We start from the raw sequence: 12,133 nt of genomic DNA on the forward strand, positions 1-12,133 counted from the left end.
TAATATTTTTTTCTAAATAAGATATTTTTATGAAAAAATGCCAAATTACAATTTAAAATTAAAAACTATCGATTTCTTATTGACTTTGTGCATGAGTTTTGATATAATAATTTCCAAAAAAATTTAATATTTTTTTAAATCATTTTTATAAAAAAAAATGCTAAATTACAATTTAAAATTAAAAAACTATCAATATCGCAATCAAAAATTACCCACCCACCTAAATGCGGTAATGTAATGTAATCTCGAATTATCAGTGTAATATTATGACATAGATTAATGATGTCATAAATTACCCAAATCACATTCAAACAAATGTACTATGTAACACATACTACATACCTAACCTACAAACACACACCCGATGTATAAAAATCCTTGGGTATTGTAAACAAATAAATACAATTGATGTTACTCATACGCCATGTAGGCCCTAACCTTCAAACAACACAGAAAATTTCGCTCATTCAAACATACTTATTGTGCACAGTGGAGCAACAGTGCGATTGTTATCGTGAAGCCTAATCAGCAAACAAATCAGATCAGCGTAGCAGAGCAAAACGAATGAGAAATAAAAACAAAAACCGATAATTGTCGTAGGTCAGGCTGCCGGCAAATTTCTAGTGAGTACGCCAAACCTCATTTACTAATCAAACACAATACATATTCGTATTCTCCTTATAAATATGTAGGTTTGTGCATGTGTCAAGCGTTTATTTTTTTCTAAAATAAAACTTGCATCCGAACAAGCTACCCATGACACTGAACTGTCGGTATTTTTAGCTGCTAGAAAATCATAAAGTAAACAAAAAATTAAATACGACTGACTCAGGTGTGTAGTAGAGCGCGCATCAGTGTTTGTGTGTACACATGTGCATACAAAATTTCAACGCAGCATTCTGCAAAGTGACACAACACAACGGTATACACCACACATACATATACTTACCATAAAGTGTATGGATGGCGTGGCGTGTGGCGCCTGTGATTGCGAGCAAAAATGGAATGACTAAAACGTTGGCGGCGCTGTCGAAACGCCGAGTGTTGCTGACTATGGCAACGTCACCACAAAAAAAACTAAACCAAAATGAAGCCACAGCAACAGCAACAATAACAAAACAACTTGGAAAACAATAAAAAATCGAACAGAACACACAACCAACTGTTGCGCGCGTGTGAACAAAGGAATAAAAATTATACATACTTTTTCCTGGCTTCGCTTATTTTCATTTGTGAGTTTCGTTTATTTTCTCCCCTACAAGCGGCGTAAACAAAAGCAACAAAAACGGCAAGAATGTAGACTCTAAATGTAAGAGGAGCAAAAAACAAAAACACCAGCGCAGCGCAATCAAATACACACACAGATTCACATTCCCAACAAAAGCCGTGCTCATGTGCATATTTTTATACAGTGATGTGCATATTATAACAGATTGACACACATACCATATGTATGTATGTATGTATGTGTGTACAAATGTACATACAAATTAAATATAGATAAAAAAGCGGCAAGTTAAAAGCTGCTAAGCAATTGCCACCTCGCAGAACAGTTGTTGGACAAACTGTTGGCAGACTGTTTGACGCCGGCGCTACGCTACGTAAACATATCAACAAACGTACATACACGTATGTATGTATATACAGATATACTGAAGTATGTATGTATGTATGTATATCTATCAGCACATTCACGTGATAATGACAAAGCAAGAGCGAGTGCATGAAAAAGATTTCACAGCAATAAAATTTAGTGCAGAGAAAAAATCAACTACAACAATAAGAACAAAGTCGGCATAATACCATAGAAGCAATCACAAAATACTAACAAAACATAGCAAACACCAACCAAATCAGACGAAACCAAAACCAATGTGGCTTAGTGAATGGCTGACGAACGGACGGACGGACTGACTGGCTGGCTGGCAGGCTGGCTGGTGGCTTTTTTGGCTGTCTAGCTAGCTACTTAGTGGTTGTTTGGCTGCCCTGGACGACTCACTCGCTCATTGACTCTATTACTGATGCCATTATTATTGCTGTTCTTGTTGTTATTGCTACTGTTGTTGTAGTTGTTGCTTTCACTGTCTGCCGCTGCCGGTTATTAGTGAATGAACAGGCAGATCAAACTAGTCAACACCAATGAATGAAATTACGTGTGGGTATACATATGTACGTATGTACGACAAAGCAAAAAATCACATTCAAGCAAATCACATTCATAATAGAATTTAAATATGAGCATTTAGTATAACAACAAATATACAAACAACATACAAGAACAGCGTGTACATGCACGCATATGCATATGTACATATGTAGCTGCGGTGAGGAAATAAAAGAAATTTTGATGCACATACACACATGTATATGTACGTCAGCAAAATAAAAACCAACTGACGAACCGTATGACTGGATGACAAATATGTATATAAAAGTACAAAATACAATACCTACAAATGTATGTGCATACAAAAACGAGGGATCCCCACACGAATATGCATAAAGAGTAGATGTTGAAATAGCACTACATATTAAATGGAAATATTGGCAGTGATATATACATAAGTATCTACGTAAGTAAATTTCTTTGTCGATTTATACCTATACACCAATAACAACAGAGCAATGATTACTGCTGTAGACTACTGTTGCTCATACAACGGACATTCACACCTACTATGTATATATTCATATGTATTTTTTGTTGTTATCGTCGCAGTTGAGATTTTTATTTTTGCTTTGCTTTGCACACAATACAATTCGTGATTATTATATTTTATTATGCGTTTTGTTGTTACTTAAGGTCTTGTGTATGTATTTGTTTGCCGGCTGGCTGGAGGTTGCAATCACCCACAAAAGCTTTAATCTCATTTTCATTATATACGTTTACAGATGTATGTATGTACACATTTATGTACTTAAACAGCAATAAGAACAAGAAAGTATACATGAAAATAATAAATGTTTGAAAATCACGAAAGACCGGCAACGAAATTGGAAGAAGGGCAAAAATAGGAAAATTCGATGTAGTGTTCAAAAGCTTTTATTGCTAGTAAACTTGGAGTAAAAATTCATGATTTATAGGCATACGCCAAATGGCGCCAAATTAGAAAAAAAAATCGGGTGGTTCAGGGTTTGTTAACTTAAGCAACGCAGAATTGAAAAAATTTGTGAACTTATGAAACACTGATTTCCATGAATTTGCTCGAGTAAAACTATGTAATCCCATAATGTGGAGCTGTAGTGTCAACAATTGGACCGACTGAAGAAAGTAATCGCTCAGGAGCAGCCGAGCTTTGGCCAATAGAAGAGGAATTGTTTTCCATCACACAATGAAAAGTCACACACATCGAGAACGACTCTCCCCCCAGATCTTCTTATGCATCAACCTTATAATATGTAACTATCACTAAGTGCTTCCTACGTGCTCCTGTCTACGGCGAATGATTTTGCTGATGAAAAGTTTTTCTGTTCTGATCCGGTTTATACGTTGTTCAAGATTAACACATTTAAATAGTGAATTATAGCATTTTCTTTTATAAACTCATCTGTACGTCGGATCACATCTTGACTGATGTACGCCTGTTTCTACAAAAAAACACGCTAGTCTTATATAAAAATGAAGCGCAAAATGTGTTGCTAAGCGCATAACTCAACAACGCCTGCACCAATTTTGCCAATTCTTTTTTTAAAATGTACGTTGAGGTTCAAGGATGGCAAGAAAAATTCGAATAATTGTCGGAAAACCCCTAAAAACAGCCCTTTTCTTTTTCCCATACAAACGAGTGAATATTTGTTTGTTGGTAACGCTAAGAGAACGGCTGCACCAATCTCGATGAAATTTTCAGAGGTTGTTCGTTGTGGATCGGGGAAGGGTTAGAAATAAAAATACCTTATACTTTTCATTAGGAAAAGTCGGAAAATTCGATACTTCCAAAAAGTAACTTTTTTCCGTACAAATTTTTTTTCAATTTTTATTTTTTTTGTTTTTCAATATTTTGATTTGTAAATTATTTGAATCGTTCAATTCGGTCGCTTCCTTTTTATTCCGGCTATTCAAAAGAAAAATTATCGAAAATTATTTAGTGAAAAGTTTTCGTGTGTTTCACACAAAGTGATCAATTGCGAAGAGGTCGCCCTAATATCGGACGGCGTTCTTTTTGCCATCAACGTATGGCAGCCCAAGCCACATGAACGAGTACTCCCAGGTTGCGATGACATACGTGTGGAATTATGGATCGCTGTCAATCAGCAACCGATCGACGATGTCACAGCACGACTTTTTAAACAACAGCTACGATGTTTGATGTACGTTATCTTGACGCAACGTATGGTATATATAGTGCTGTTAAATGCTGGATGTACTCTGATAAGTGGCAAAAAGAGGTTTCCCGCACGCACACATTCTTCTTTGGATGGTGGATGGTGGTTACACCAGATCAAATTGATGAAATCATTTCTGCGGAAATTCCTGATGCAGAGAAAGATCCAGTATTATACGAAGTGATGAAAACCAATATGGTTCATGAACCTTGCGGACACCACAATCCGACTTCGGTTTGCATGTCTGACAATAAATGCATGAAACACTATCCACGTGCTTTTCTTTCGGAAAGACAAACTGGAAACGATGGATATTGCATCAGCGTCGCTCACCAGACGACAATGGCAAAACATTCAGCATTCAATTTACAGGAGTGAATATCGAAGTTGACAACACATGGATCGTACCACTGTTGTCTAATTCACATTCAAAACTTATGTATGTCAATGTTGAGTATTGCAGTTTGGTGAAATCGATCAAGTACGTTTGCAAGTACGTCACCAAAAGGATATTTACTCTCGCAAATCATGAAAGTTTTCCGACTGTTGTGTGTCTCGCGGTTCAAATTCATTTAAGTAATTGCGTATTGTGAATGGTACAGTGTGTGCAACTTTTTGAGAAGCAAGCCACATGACACTGGAAACAAACGATGGACGATAGCTACTTCGCATGCCACTGAAGTTCGCACTTTCTAAATTCTTTGTAGAGGCTTAGTATGCCGCAGCATTATTTGCGATTCAAAGTTGGATGATTATTATGTTTAAAAATCTTCATGCGTCGAAACTGTGTAATGGAACCCGATGATTGTGACGCAGTTATCGAATACAAGGGGACACCATTTCAGTTCAGACGTATTCAGTTTAAAGGGAAAATTGCATTTGGGATTACAATCAACAGGACACAAGGATAGTCGCTAGAATAGTGTGGCATAAATCTTGAAATGCTATGTTTTTCACTCGGCCAGATATACGTGGCGTGTGCACTAGTTAGAAAACCATCTTCTCTTTACATTTATGCGCCACATAAAAAAAATATAGAAAAATCGCAAATAAATGATTTTCAACACAATATAAATTCAACTTTTTTCTTTCTTTTCATTTCAAAGCACATAATATCACGCAAAACAACGGCTGCGGGGTCAACTAGTATTAAATAAATATATTCCTTTTCATTCATAAAAATCTGTTGCATACTTTGTACCATATATACCTTACTTATGTTTATATTTTCGTTTTTATGCCATAAAATCTACAAACGATTAGCTCTTATTATTGCGCATTTAAGCTGCTGCTGGATGTTGCTTGTGCTGTTGCCATTAGCCAATGTTATGCTTGTCATAAAAACTGTTGTTATTGTTTTGTGTGCGCTTTTTGGAATATTTTTACTTTTTTTGCTAACAAGTTAACGCCACATAGGCAATATACCTCATTTTGTTGGGCAAATCAATGAATGAATGGTTGAATGAACATAATGTGTATGAATGCACAATAAACTAGGTGAAAAAATACACAAACATACATCTACAAGCGTAGACATACAAAAACGAAGAAAATAAAATTAGCTTAAATGAAAATGAAAGCAGACAAGGTAAAGAAGTAAATGTGCGGAGTAAGAGAGTAGAGTGTTCGAAGTCGCAAGCTATTCTGTGGCGGTAATAAAAACCGAAGGCTGACTAATCTGTGGCAGTAATAAAAACCGAAGGCTGACTAATAGAAACTGACTACTAGGCAAAGGTGACTCATTCGAAAAGTGTCAGAATGAATTTTTATAGACAAATGAGTGAGAACAGTGTTCATGATAATGTTATGTGATATTTATTGAGGAGTAATATCTAATTCTTGTTGTAGTTAACGTTCATAAATATTTTCAGAAGCAAAAGATCTGTGCTAAGTGGGTGGCAAAAGCTCACAATCGAAAAAACAAAATTATTTGGTGGCTCTTAAAAGAGGATATGTCCAAACGTGAACTGTTTCTCGAGGACTGCACACGATGAGCCAAGATCAACGTCTGCAGGGACCCAAAAGTATGCTACCATATTATAGCGTCTATACGGTATTTTTAGAGTGGAACTGCCAAACCACCAATTGCAACTATTATATAGCATTATTGAATCGTTTAAAGAACGATATCACATTGGCAAGACCACGGCACAAATCAAAGAAAACCATCGAAAACTTTCTTCTGCATACACAGCATTTACCTTTCCCGCTCTCATACTATATTTTATATTTGCTAAAAATCACAGAAAAGAAAAAAGAAGTCTATTACTCTTACTTCATTATGTTTGACTGTTGCTTACGCCTGTTGCAATGCAAAAAAAGTGCTGGAATAAGGGCAATGGACGTTAATGTTGACAAACAAATAACCCTTTCTTCTCCTTGAATGTTGCCTCATTCCTAAACATTTATGGTACACTCGACGACTTATCATCTAAGCATTACATGAATGGTTGAGCACATTAAAGGATGTACATATGTATGTATACTGTGTTATGAGTAAAACTCTCTAAGAAAGGTACATATATTAAGCGAAAAATGGGGTGAAACTGAAATACAGATAAATAGCAATTCCAATACGATGCCGATGATTTCTTATTGCTACCGGAAAATTTGCAAAAACAACTTTACAAAACGTCATCAACATAAAAATGGTAAGCAAAAATATAAGATGATAGCCAACCACCATATCTAGTGGAAAATACAGCAACAACACACTCAACAATAAGTCATTAGTTAGGGGCGCACAAATGATTGTCGCATTCACTGTTGCCCTACATACATATATAAATACATATGTTTCTATGTAGCAATTCCAACACTTGATTTTGTGTGCAGCAATTGTGTTCAATAAAATTCAATGAGCTAACAAGTGAATAATTGAAAAAGTGACCCTTCACAATGTATGTTACATTTGGTTTAGCTCATCACAGGAAGAGCAACGGAAGGGATTAAGTGCTCTAAGTGGCAAAATTAGAGGGTGGCTCAGTAACGTAAATAACACAACATTGCAATAACCTGCTTAATGAAAAAATTTACTATATTTCTTTTTATGATTGAAAAGTTTTGACGGCAACACATACGGTAGCACTAGGTCATGGTGTACGACAGCTTCCGTGCATTAAATATTGAAATAATATTAGCATTCATCCCTTATATTATTTGCCCTTAATAAGGCAAAGGTTGCAGTTCATTTTTGCAAGGAATATGTGTTTTATATACATACATACATATGTATGTAGGTATACAAATTTATAAGATGTGCGTACAAAAATGTATATATTTTTAGTATTGGACAATATATACTTCTTATTCTAAATGTACTATTTTTTGCAGGTGTGCATACCATCTGATTCAATTTGATCCGGACTAACAAACGCAATCCCCAAAAATCTTAGATTGGTTGAGTCGTTGACTGAGTAATTTCGTTTAATGACAACAGCTTATCTTATTGAATTTTTCGCAGGCAACTTCAAACTTAACCGCTTTACCGTTATATACTACACTTTTTAATTTAAATTTCGCCCATTTGTCGATTTTTTTTTTGTGTGGAATCAAATTTCTGGTGTCGAATCGTACAGAATATTGGAAAAGGCCTTCGTTGTGTGTCGCAAGTGTTTTTGGTTGGTAAATGTTATTCAAAGAAGGTCGAGAACGCTTTGACGATGAACCAATTCCAGGACGACCGTCAACATCATCGTCCATAAAATAAAGGAATTGGTGCTTGAGGATCAACGATTAACAGTCAGAGTTCTTCTGGCATCGTTGAAAAGTTCAGTGAAAACCATTTTCTGAGATAATTTCATCAGGGAATAAAAAAAGTGAAAGAACGATTGGTTCCGAAATCACTCAATTTTTTCGAAAATAGCGTCGCGTTAACGCATGTTAAACAATGCTTTCCGACTACCAGAATGTCATGAAACGTATTTATTACTGGCGATGCATCGTGAATCTATGCGTCCGACTCGGAAACAAACAATCACTCGGCCGAATATCATGGCAAAGGTGAGCTGAAGCCGAAAATACCACCTCAAAGCAGGTCAAAAATCAAGGTTTTGTTGAAAGTTTTCTTCCATTATAGAGTTGTGGTACAATCCGAATTATTTCCTGTCAACAAGGAATACTATTTGTGTGTTAAGCGGCGTTCACGCAAAGCTATTTTTAAAAAAGAGACCGGAATTATTGGCCGACAACTCTAGGTTTTTGCCCCACGATAATGCACCGTCGCATACTGCATTGATTCTTCGTGATTTTCCCTCCAAATTTTCAACAAATATCGTACTGCAACAACCGTAATTGCCTGATTTAGCTCCGTGTGACTTCTGGCTATTCAGCAAACTCAAACGACCGCTCCGGTGAAACCGTTTCGAGGATTGAAAAAAATATTGGCACAAGTGAATTGAAGAATAAATTAAGAATTTTAAAGTTATTAACAAAGTTTTTTGATCACGGTAGTATTTGAAGAGCTGATATAGTAAAACTTGTTTGTAAAAAAAAATAATAATTTTTGGAAAAAATTTTTGTTTGGTGCGCTATTAAAAACGAAAGAAAATGCAGTTCAAGTAAGGCGGAATTTATGTGATGTTTACAGAAAATAAATTGTTTCTACGCGAAACAATTTTTCGTAAAACACGGGTTTTTTAGTCAGAAAATTCTTGCATTGTGACTGAATTTTCCTTTTAATATCCTTCCAATCAAAGCATACTCTTTAAAATTAAAAAAAAAAATCGTTATTAACTAAGGAGTTTAAAAACGTTCATCTAGATAAAAAAAGCGCTATGAAACCTACCTACTTGTAAAGTTAAGAGTAAAAAATCACTTGGCTATTTAAAATTACCAGTTGCATATATGTACATATGTATATCTGCTTGAAATACTTTCCCTTCTTCCAATTACGTTTACATTTTTTTTAAATTTTTTGCTAGTAATACCAGTTCTTTTCTACATTCCACCATAAATCCATTTTCTGTCATTATCGCGAAGAACAAAAGAAATCGTAACCTACAATCAAAGATTTTAGCCCCATAAACCAAAAGCGATGAACGAACGAACGAACGATTTATGACATTTATATCAAATTTATATCAGTACTTTAATTATAAAACCATTATTTTCACATACATATACACAAGCACAGTCTGCAAGCTATACGGGGAGTATATGCATGTGCCAAGAAACTTGCAACATTTTCTCAGCCATCCGTGTCTAAAGAAACGGCAGCAGCGGCAATCAGCCCACCAATCAAACCAGTCTTAAGGCAGCTGCACAAAAGTTTTATTTCATGCACGAACTTCGTCTTCAGACACGGCCGCCGTTGCCGCTGCCACTCGATGCGTGTTGTAAAAAAACAACAATTGGCTTAAGAGAAAAAAAAGAAATAAAAATCATGGTTATTTATTTCTACCACAATTCCGCTGCGAGCAACGAGTTGTTAGTATTTCTTCAACCGAGATTTCTTATTAAGACAAGCTGCGAGCCAGTCAGACCAGTTCTTAGTTCTTCTTGGCTGGTTATTGCCTCTGACAACGTTGTTGTTTGTGTAATTCTTACACTTGGTTAGCTTTTTACATTTTTTGTTACTTCTGTTTTGAAAATTATTTTCCTTACGTCCGCTTTGGCATTTGCTTCGCTTCGCTTTTAAATTGTATTATGACGATGACGACGGGCGATGGCCAAATCGTGTTACAACCAAGCAAGCATTCTTCTTGTTTGTTTGTCGTGAGGAGTGCGGATACGTGTGTATATTTTTACATCAATTTTCCTTCTTCGAAAATTCTTCGAAACACCACTTTAACCAGAATTCGTGACGGTTTACTTGTTCTGCTAGTTTCGCTGCACAAACTACACCGCCCTAACCCCTCCCTATCATATAATACCACCATAGAAGCATCATCATTCAGCGCGTTCTCCTCTTTTATTACGTTTTCTCTCAATTTTATCAGAACCGACGGCTTATATTGGCCAATTCTCGGAGTTCCAAACAAGTAAAACCTTTGACTGTTGCCACTGCTTGCCGTCTGACTAGCCTGTCACCATTCTTCCCCACCTCTGCGCAATCGCATACCCCTTGGCGTGTCGTAACTTTCCATCACCTGGTTCGTTCGCTAGTTACATGTTGTTTGGCGGCTTTTTAAGGTTATGTGTGAATACCCGTTTTTATAGTGGCATATGTATATGTACATATGTTGTAATGTTTGTTGTTGTTTTACTTTTAAAACGCTTATTTTGGTTTGTAAAGAGTTTCCTTTTCTTTTCTTATCTCTTCATGCAACAGTCCCTCCTTCATGAGTGCTACAAAAGACTCTTGGTCGTTTATTTACTTCAGGTAGCTACAAAAAAACCTTAGCTTGTCCAGGAAATGTCAATTCATCAACATTTCATTTGTACGTTCGTTACTTTGTTCTTTCTTTGTTTCCTTCACCTTTCTCAATTCAGCAGTTTTCTCACGTCTCTTAATAAGGCAGCCGGCAAAGTCTGTCCACTAGCATGGTTAATCGTGTTAGTTTCGTCCTTTACGCAAATTAAATTTAATTACAGGGTAAACTGTAAAACTCATTTCACTTCCCGAAGGTTTAAAGGTTCTTTAAGCTGCTTGTTTACTTATCAAACTAGTTTTTATTGTAATTTGCCTGAATTGCAATGTCAGTGGAAAATAATTAGGGGAAAATAGAGGAAATGTAAACAACAAATGATGATAAGGTAATAAAACGTATTAAGAGATCATACATATTTCAGAGTATTCTCAAAGGACAGAAAATGAGATTATGTGGAACAAATTTAGAACTTATGAAAAATATGTACACTGTGTCAGACGACGGAATATTTAAGGTCATTAAACAATCTTGGTATATGATGTTCTAAATCTATTGTTCTGCAGGAAACGGTGTACAAATTATATGTAATATTCCTTAATTTTACAGTTAAACTATAAATTCACTATTTTTCTGTCATAAGCGACCTTCGAATTTGAAACAATATTCGAATATGAAGTAATGACATCGAATCATTGACTAAATTTAATTTGATAAAAAGAAATTGAAACATTAAATGAGTATTCGGAATTATACAATACTAGAGGATTCGTCCACGCTTCACTGTGGCTGATACATAAGTACATAGATAATACTACTACCACCATCCACATGATTTCTATTATTTGAATTATAACTATTAGTTAATGAGATATAACATTTGTGTGAAGCAACTTGCGTTAGTTTACAAAAAATGGATCATAAAGCATTTCGTGTTAGTAAAGCATTGCTTTTTGGGAGAAATCCACCGTTGAAAAGATATTTACTAAGATGGAAACAGGCGAAATGAGCACCGAGGACAATGATGCTCTAAAGAGGCGAAAGCTCTGTGCAAAGTGGGTGCCTCGCAAGTTCATAATCCAATAAAAACAACGAATAACTGTTTTTGAGAAGTGTTTAGTGTTCTTTAATCACAATAAACCCGAATTTTTGTGTCGGTGTGTGACAATAGAAACATAGCTCCATCATTTCCCACTGCGTGGAAAGACGAAAAAAGTCGGCTGCAAAGGTTATGACATTAGTCTTTGGGATGCACATGGTATAATACATACTCAACGACTGATTACTGAGTCAGTTATAATCTATTTCACTGCGTATTTGGTTGCAGTTCTTTTCTACTATTCCAAATACCTAGCAATTGTATTATTTTTGAGGAAGAATCTGTTTAAAATTGTACGCATATATTTAAATGATTCATACAAACATGAATTTTAAACAAATGCTTATGATTTGATTTATAATTTTTGTATTTATGAGTTGTATTAAATGTTAAGTTGAGTTGT

The 12,133-nt window shown here is 35.5% G+C and overlaps 1 protein-coding gene and 1 long non-coding RNA gene across 5 annotated transcripts in view; one reads left to right on the plus strand and one right to left on the minus strand.

Annotated features, from left to right (window-relative positions):
* LOC126758615 (high mobility group protein DSP1) overlaps positions 1–12,133 on the minus strand; it is a 273,973-nt gene that overhangs the window by 17,623 nt on the left and 244,217 nt on the right. The window lies entirely within an intron of this gene.
* Positions 7,652–8,749, plus strand: LOC126758628 (uncharacterized). Its single transcript, XR_007666865.1, has 2 exons — positions 7,652–8,325; positions 8,402–8,749. It is a non-coding gene; the product is annotated as an uncharacterized LOC126758628 (long non-coding RNA).

This window comes from Bactrocera neohumeralis, chromosome 5 (assembly GCF_024586455.1).
Source record: "Bactrocera neohumeralis isolate Rockhampton chromosome 5, APGP_CSIRO_Bneo_wtdbg2-racon-allhic-juicebox.fasta_v2, whole genome shotgun sequence".
Classification (NCBI taxonomy): domain Eukaryota; kingdom Metazoa; phylum Arthropoda; class Insecta; order Diptera; family Tephritidae; genus Bactrocera; species Bactrocera neohumeralis.